This window comes from Mus caroli, chromosome 19, assembly GCF_900094665.2.
Source record: "Mus caroli chromosome 19, CAROLI_EIJ_v1.1, whole genome shotgun sequence".
Lineage (NCBI taxonomy): Eukaryota > Metazoa > Chordata > Mammalia > Rodentia > Muridae > Mus > Mus caroli.
The window spans coordinates 40,194,374-40,202,429 of NC_034588.1; the positions used below are offsets into that span (position 1 = coordinate 40,194,374).

Below are 8,056 nucleotides of genomic sequence, written 5' to 3' on the forward strand. Positions count from 1 at the left end.
ATTCCAGAAGAGGGCGCCAGATCTCGTTATGGATGGTTGTGAGCCACCATGTGGTTGCTGGGATTTGAACTCTGGACCTTCGGAAGAGCAGTCAGGTGCTCTTACCCACTGAGCCATCTCACCAGCCCCTCCTTTCTCCTTTTACCCCGTGTTATACACAGTGCTTAGTGTTTCTGTCACACCTAGACTTTGGCATATGAGTTTGCACTGTCCCGAGCACACTGCGTTTTATCTAGTTATAGGTTCACAGTGTTCTCAGGTCAGCGCATAATACCACCTACTGTCTGTCAGAACTGCAAAATCAGGCTCACTAAGTCAGAACCTGGATTCTAGGATCTCAGGTTTTTATTTTTTTTATTAAATAAATATACATGTACACAAATACACACATCGTTCATATACTATGGTTGATAGTAATAATGATAATTTTTATTATTATTTTGAAGTTCCTCAGGTAAATCTAATATATTCCCGGGATTGACCATCAAAAGAGGAATATGGTAGGGCCAGGTATAGTGGCACATGTCTTTAACCCCTGAACTCTGGAGGCAGAGGCAGGAAGATCTCACCTATTCAAGCAGCTTAACTCTAGAAGGATTTCTCTGGCATACTTTGTAAATTCAGGGGATGGAAGACCACATTCCTGCCTGAGTAGGTCTCTCCCATTTAGGTAGGTGAAGCAAGAAGGTAAGTTATGCTGTAGTAGAGGGGCTCTCGGTCCTGTCTAGTCACCCATGGTTCTTAGTCTGTCGAATAGTGAACCATGGAAGTGCCTAATGAGAGTGGCTACTTAGGAGTCAGCACCACCTCGCTGCAGGCCATCCTGTCAGCTCTGAGAGAAATGAGGATATCACTCTAACAGCAGTGAGTAGACTTAGAGCTGAGGCTGGCCAAGAGAGAGAGAGAGAGAGAAAGAGAGAGAGAGAGAGAGAGAGAGAGAGAGAGAGAGAGACTTCCAGCCCCCAAAGAGCGCAGTGCACAGCTCTAGCATTAGCTAATTCTATGTGTTTGTTTTGTTTTTGAAAGAGGGTCTTACTGTAGCTAGCCCAGGCTAGCCCCCAAACTCGATGAACAAGTCCTTGAATCACTCTTCTCCTGTCTCCACCTCCTGAGTGCTGGGATTACAAACTGCATGCATCACCACACCTGGCTTAGGTAGTACTGAGGACCAAACACAGGGCTTTGTGTGTGCCAGACAAGCGTGCAGCCAACTGAGCTCTAGCTGGTTCTGGAAACCGGTGATTCTAGGCCCTTCCAGAAGCCCTTTTAGCACCCTCTGGTACCTATGGTGCTACCTTTGGCAAGACTCCTAATGGCACTTCCAATCGCACCTCTCGGTGAGAGTCCCTTCCCCTTGCCTGCTAAGCCTGGAGCTGGCTCTCCATGGCTGTCCTCATTTAAGAAGAGGCCAGTTAGTCATGTGGAAACAATCACCCTGAAGGTAACCGCAGCCCCTGGAGACCAGCGGCCGAGGTGTCTCCCAGTGACTGCTGTGTGCTGCTGACCATTCTCTCTAGGAGGCAACTCTCATGAACTCCCTAATGAGCCACTGCTGCTGTGTGGTTTTATCATGGTAGCTGCTGATTTGAGCCAACTCTTCAAAATCTCCCAGGTCCTCAAACCTCGATATGCATCAAAAGTCCCAGGAGTGTGATGAAAGTCTAAGGCCCAGGTCCCATCCCAGAGCCACCCTGGGGCCGAAACTGCTTGGTAAGTAGTTTACTAGCCAGCAGGGGAGACTCATACAAGCCAATGCTTAAGAACTGCCACTTAAAAGAAAAGTCATAGAGATATAATATTACTTTAACTGAGTGTTTTGTGGGGCAGTGAGCGCCAGGCGGGGGGGGGGGGGGGAGGGGCGATATACAAGGATTTGGGGAAAACTCGAGTCCCGCCAGAGTTCCAGTGTTCTGGGCAGGCAGACGCAGAAGGACTGCCGCATGCTTTCCACGTGGCCCTGGGTGGGTGTCTAGCTGTGTGAAGCCAGTGGCCCCAGCTTGGTGGGTGGTGGACAAGGGGCAGTCCTAGGTACCAGGTTCTCAGCCTCAGGCATCCCAGACACCGTTGGATACCGGTGAAAGAGCTGAGAACAGGATGGGGGTCCTGGGAGCAGCTCAGTCAGCCCCGGGGCCAAAGGGAGGAGAGGGCAGGGGAAGGGGGGGCTCTGGATGGTTCTCGAGAGTCCTTGGTCTGGTCCATGGCTGGAGCACAGGAAGGCCTTCAGGCAAAAACCTATCCCATCATTCAAGCACGGTGGGCCTTGATGAGCAGAGACAGTATATTGTTTTAGTGCTTTATTGTAGAAAGGCAGGGAGAAGGAGAGAAGGTAGAAAGAGAGAGGTTGGCCATGGCCACATGGGGGTGGGGGGAGAGAAGAAGGGCTAGAGATGAAAGTAAGAAAGGTGAGAGCTTAAAGGGAGCGAGGAGGGGCCAAGCAGTCCCTTTTATAATGGGTTGGGCTATAAGTAACTGTGGGGAGGAGCATGCCTAGCTAGAATGCCAGGAGCTTGGGACATTGTCTGATAGTCACACACCCCTGGGGGGAGGGGTTGTGGGGGTGGTAACTTCGACAGGAGCCAGGGGTCCAGGAGACATGATGCAACACCTGTCCCACGTAGGTGGAAATCACCACCCATCGGGTCTCCCAGGGTTCAAGACCTATGCTCAACTGGAGACCAGGCTGTCTATGTGCAGCCCACTGCCCTACAGTATTTCATACATTCATATGAAGTATTTTAATCAAATCTGTTCTCCATTCTTTCCTCTCCAGCTCCTCTCCCCTAGTCCCTTAATCCCTCCCAAGTTCATGCTCTCCCCTCAACAACTAAGTCCACTGTGTGTGCATAGGTGTAGAACCATCTACTGGAACATGGGTAGCCTTTCAGAAGCCACAGCACTGAATAAAACACATACACACACACACACACACACACACACACACACACAAGCATGTATGTGTGTATATATAAGTTATATATGTATAATATAAATATATTATTTTATTTTTTAGATAGGGTCTCACCTACATAGCCCTGGCCTTGGTGGAGCTTAGGACATAGACCAGCCTGGCTTCAAACTCATGGTGATCTGCCTTCCCAAATGCTGGCAAATGGCACCACACCTAGTTTAACAATACTACTTTCAGAGACCAATGTATCGCAAATACAGAACTCTCAAACATTATTAACCGAAAATCCAATCGCTTGTTTGTCTGATTTGCCCAACAATCCTCCATTAAAGCATCCGACCACTTTCCTAGAGGAGAAAGCGACAGGAATATGTATTCTTAGCAAGAGGTCTATAATCAAAATTTTTAATTGTTATTGTTTTGAGACGGGTTCCTAAACTGTAGGCTCAAACACAGTACTATTGTATCTGAAGACAAGACGTGTGTCATGGGCATGCATCAAACTTGCCCCCAGCACTGGGACCACAGACGAGAGCCAGCACACTCAACAAAAACTTGAACTTTGCGAACTAACTGAAGGTTATTTTTAGCATGATGAAAATTACAGTGGTGACAGTAATGAATATTTATTAGGCTATTTAATTGCAATGTTAGCACGTTATAATTAAGATAGAATTATATCACTTTCCCCCCCGTCCTCTCTCCAATTTCTCCCCTGCCCCCCACACCCCGACTCTCAACCCGATATCCTCTTCTTTGATCACACACATTTTGTGTCCATGTATGTATGTGTGTGTATCACAAATACATAAAACCATCTGCTGGGTCTTTTTGTTGCTTATATGTATGTGGTTTCTTTTATTAGCCCGATGCTGACATAAGCATTTTCCACAGGTTAGCAGATGAGGAAGCCAAAGCACAAAGAACTTAACATGCCAAGGTTTACACAGCTGCTAAGCAGTGGTGTTAAGATCTGAACCAGTACCCACATCTTGGCCACCATTGCCTCTCGTGCATTCATAGATCAGGTGTCTATTCTTAGCCCCTGGGCCCACATTAGGGATTGTCTTACACATATACTGTGACGAACAAGAGAGTGTTGCCCCTGTCTTTGATTCCCACAATGCAGTGAGCAATCCTCTAAAAATATAAGCACGCTGTTGGCTGCAGAGCGAGGACAGAGCCTAGACAAGGAGGACCAAGAGAGGCATCTCAGAAGAACTGATGGCTAAGCTGTGATCTGAGGTCAGATGTGAATTAGCTAAGAGAACTGGAGAGTGGTGTTTAAAAGGCCAGAATTCAGAGAACATAAAAGCATGTGAGAGAGAAAAAAACCTTTGTAATTGTAAAAAGGTGCGGCTAACACAGAGCGGGAAAGGGCTGAGCCATGAGCTTGAGCTTGGGAAGGCACGTGAGTCCCGATTTTGATGGACTTTATAAAGTATAAAGATCGCATGGGCAATTGAGCTATTAAAGTGGTGGACAGAGCACGTAGCTGGGTAAGGGTGTTCTGGCCTGATTCGAAGTCAACGGCATGCAGTGGAGCCTGAACCCTGGGAGGTCGAAAAACCCAGGGATAAAAGCCAAAGACAGGGCTGGTGAGATGGCTCAGCAGGTAAGAGCACCTGACTGCTCTTCCGAAGGTCCTGAGTTCAAATCCCAGCAACCACATGGTGGCTCACAACCATCTGTAACGAGATCTGACTCCCTCTTCTGGTGTGTCTGAAGACAGCTACAGTGTACTTACACATAATAAATAAATAAATCTAAAAAAAAAAAAAGCCAAAGACAGCAGCAAGAAAGGGGGAAAGAGAAAGAGACCCCTAAAAGATACCCAGTCAGGTAGCCTAAGACGCCTCCCCCAGGACTATACAAGCTATAACCAGAGTTGAGAATTCAAACCGTCTCTAATCTTGAACTCGGTGTCTCAAATATAATGTTTCCTTAGTATCTAAAATCACAGCAGATATAAAATATCTGTATTTTTCAGTTCATTCATACAACAAAAATCTGATATGTGATTACTGAGAACACCCCAAGTTCTGCTGAGGAAGCAAACTCCTGTCTTCTGGCTGGCTAGTGGCAGCCATGCCTTCTGCTGGGCTGTGTTTTACTCTTTCCCTCAGTATTGTCCCCTAGGGGATACTGTCCATTAACAGACACTTAGGATTTCTCCTCAGAAGTCCTCTCATATGGCACTGGGGCATCTACATACATCCAGAAGTCACTCTGGGTAGCCACAATTCTCCAAGGAACAAACTAATGTTAGCAGAGATCTTGTTTCCTACGCCAACATATATGTCTCCTTCAAAATGCAGATTAGTGGACACCGTTGCTTCTGCTGTTTATTGTTTTATTAAAATGGCCCATTGCCATTCTTAAACATGTGAGTGTATGTGAATAGATAGATAGATAGATAGATAGATAGATAGATAGATAGATAGATAGATCAGACAGATGTGAGTCATAAAACATTCCAAACAAGGTTTTTTGGGTTTTGGTTTTTGGGTTTGTTTATTTGGGTTTTTGGTTGGGTTGGGCTTGGTTTGTTTTGACTTGGTTTTTCGAGACAGGGTTTCTCTGTGTAGCCCTGGCTGTCCTGAAACTCTCTCTGTAGACCAGGCTGGCCTCAAACTCTGAGATCCACTTCCCTTGCCCTTCTGAGGGCTTCGATCAAAGGTGTAAGCCACCACACCTGGCTGTGCATACATTAAAACAACAACAACGACTTTTAACTTCTCCTTCTAGCTGTCTCCCACCCCACTTGTTTCCTATAACTTCATTAATCTCAATCCAGAACTACTCATTGTTAGCAATTGGGCATATATCCTTATATGTATTTTTTCTGTGCATGTATGCATATCTAAACATCTTTTTAAATGAAAAGGTACACATTGCCTATATTGTTCTAAAGCCAGTTTAGCCTGGAAATGGTTTGAGTTGATTTTAAAACCTAGCACAGAAAGCAACGGGTGCCATTATGACATTTCCATCCCCACTTGTCGTTAGACCTTGTGCTTTAACCCACTTGGAAGTGGGGTGCTGGAGTTTGCACACCCCATGAAAACACTCATCAGCAGACTGCACCCCAGCCTGAGACTTGCTTCTTAAGGTGTGTGATGCTCTTCCTGGCAGGGTGACAGCTTCCTCTGCCTCTTCCTCTCTGCCATCCAGTCTGTGGGTACAAAAGCCCTTGGTGCTTTAACGGTCCTTTTGAGTCCATTTGATCAGTTCCTGGGAGTCTTTGGACCTCTTTTGTTCTGCAGACAGCAGCAAGGAGCCCAGAAGAATGTTTTTTTGCTAAAGTTTTAGACTACGAATTGGCCAGGTTTGTCCTTCCTTTCCCTCCCTCTTTGAGCGGGTTGGGTGTTTCCCCCTCTGCCTCTCCCTCTAATCCTGCTGCTACTCAGAGTAAGGGATGTTTGTTGTTTTAATGCTCTTCTTACAGAGTCTAAGACTCTGGAGGATGTAGGTTCAACAAACAAACTATTGTCTTCACATTACATTCTTATTCTACAGGATTTAGGAGGCATTGAGGACCGGGTCCTGTTATCCAGGAATCGGCTTCAAAACTTTAGCTCATGTTTGAATTGTGCCTTTGGATCCCTTTAAAGAGCATTCTAGCTAGAGACTCGTTGACCGCATTTAAACTAAAGCTATATCCTATTGCCTCAGTCTGTTAAGGAGACAAAGGTAGCATTGGGGAGGCAATTAGAGAGGGTCTGGCAGTCCTATCAGGAGCCACAAGCCCCTGAGCAATCTTTCTATTGGGGAAGCTCAGACTCAGGGTAACTTGGACTCCAGGGCAGAAGTAGAGTCACAGCTAGTTTTGATGATGACCTGAAAAGCTAAGGCAGAAGGTAGGAGGGTTTTCAAGTCCCTGGTAACCAGGAGAAGATTCGTATCTTATTCTTATCTGGCATTTTAAGTTTCTGTTCAGGGACTGGCTAAGGTAAACTTGATGAATACAGAGACCCTGTTGTGTTTGTTTACTAATGAATGTTCAGTTCCTGGAACAATGCCTCACACATAGATATCCAATGGATGTGTGGGTAGGTGGGTAGTTAGCTGGATGGAGGGGTGGATGGATGGATGGATGGTTGAATGGGTGGGTGGATGAATGGATGGATGCAGAGTAGATAAATGAACAAGAAAAATTACCATGTTAAAGTGAGTAACAATGAGAAGACTGACTAGTGTCCCTCTCTGTTGGTGAGGTGTCTCCAACAGACCACTTAAGGCACAGCCAAGAGAACCAAGAAGGTTCAAAACTTAAGAGAAGTGGAAGCAGCCAAGCATGGTAAGAGAGCTGCCCATGACAAAGCTTGTCCGTGTAAATTACAATAGAGGGCTAGAGGGATTAGCCTGACATCAGCCAAAACTCAAACAAGATAAAATTATTTTACACAGTCTTCTGCACTACCTGCCTGGTCATTAGGCAACTGTGTGTGTGTGTGTATGTGTGTGTGTGTGTGTGTGTGTGTGTGTGTGTGTGAGAGAGAGAGAGAGACAGACAGACAGACAGACAGAGACAGACAGAGACGAAGAGAGAGACAGAGAGGGAGAGAGGGAGAGAGGAAGGGAGGAGGGAAGAGGGAGGAGGGAGGAGAGAGGGAAGAAAGAAAGGGAAAATAAGGAAGGAGAAACAATTACATTTGACCGGCACCCGGAAGGTCAGCGTGTGGAGGTGGCAGTAACAACTAGGGTCTTGCCACGGCCGAGGAGCACATGACCCCAGCCTGAGGTGGTGGTGGGAAGCCCACCTCCGTTTGCTGAGACCTCATAAAGGGTGGCAGAGGAAGTGGTAACAAATCCACCATTGGGTTAGCTGGCTTCTTCTGGAGCGGGAGGAGCAGGTTACTCGGACCCTGATTTGGCCAGCGTTCCACTGACTGGTATGAACCCCCCGTCTCCTGATGTAAATGTGGGGCCACGCTATCTCGTTCAGGATACTGATGAGTTTATTTTGCCAACGGGAGCTAATAAAACCCGAGGCAGGCTGGGCGGTGGTGGCGCACGCCTTTAATCACAGCACTTGGGAGGCAGAGGCAGGTAGATTTCTGAGTTCGAGGTCAGTCTGGTCTACAAAGTGAGTTCCAGGACAGCCAGAGCTACACAGAGAAACCCTGTCTCGAAAAAACCAAAAAA

The 8,056-nt window shown here is 46.6% G+C and overlaps 1 pseudogene; it reads left to right on the forward strand.

The window, feature by feature from the left end:
* LOC110285324 overlaps positions 1–8,056 on the forward strand; it is a 22,213-nt pseudogene that overhangs the window by 13,670 nt on the left and 487 nt on the right.